Raw genomic sequence first — 956 nt, 5'->3', positions numbered from 1 at the left:
CTAGAGAGGTATGTGTGTGTATTACGTATTCAAGAGAGGCATGGATAGAGGGGCCGACGGGGGGGGGGAGATAGCACGAGAAATGAGAGTGGTCTAGAGAGAGAGAGAGAGACGAATATGATGTCACGACGAGGGATTCCATTCCCTTGAGTGTGTATATGCAAGGGGGAGGGAATAGAGGCACCAGGAGAAATTTTCTGTGTGTGTGGTGTTTGTGTTGGTATGTGTGGGTGTGAGAAGATAACGAGACGTGGGGGCAGAGAGTGTGTCACCGTGTGAGGTCCGGTGGGTCTAGGTGAGGCCCTTCGTTCGGTTCCGTCCTACACCACATTGGTTGGCCCGTGACGCATTTAGGAAGACCCATGGATGACTAGTCGTACAAGACAAAGATAGCAGAATTGTGAAGGACTCCGTGTCCACTGACAAAGCCGGCTAGGATTTGTAACCCTAGGTTCTCGGACTAAGGTAACCCCTTTATCTCTGATATTACTATTCATCCAACCTAACTTTAAGGGGCATCCTACAGAATGCTTTGCTAGAATCATACTCGTCGATTAGGAAGAGAGGTGTGAGACAATGCGTGAGAGACAGGCCTAAAGATAACGTGCGTACATGAGACATGTAGGCAGGTCCATGTATATAGAAAGGGTCGATGGGGATTGTGCGTGTGTATGTTTGCGAGAGGAAGAGTGCTTGTGATAAAGGTTACGAGAGGGAGGGAGGGTAATATCTAGAGCATGTGTGCGAGAAAGACACCTCGGGATAGAGTGTGTGAGCATGTGTGAGAGACCACCGATGGAGAGTGAAACTACACGTAAAAGACTGTTGTACACATTGATTAAAGATATAAATTGTATCCAAATATTAGGATGTGATCATGATATTTGCAATTCGCGTAAGAAGCGGTCATTGATCCATCAGACATCTAGATTCTATCGAATTTGAGCATGTCTATG

The sequence above is a fragment of the Triticum dicoccoides genome, chromosome 2B (assembly GCF_002162155.2).
Source record: "Triticum dicoccoides isolate Atlit2015 ecotype Zavitan chromosome 2B, WEW_v2.0, whole genome shotgun sequence".
NCBI lineage: Eukaryota > Viridiplantae > Streptophyta > Magnoliopsida > Poales > Poaceae > Triticum > Triticum dicoccoides.
This window is presented reverse-complemented; position numbering follows the sequence as displayed.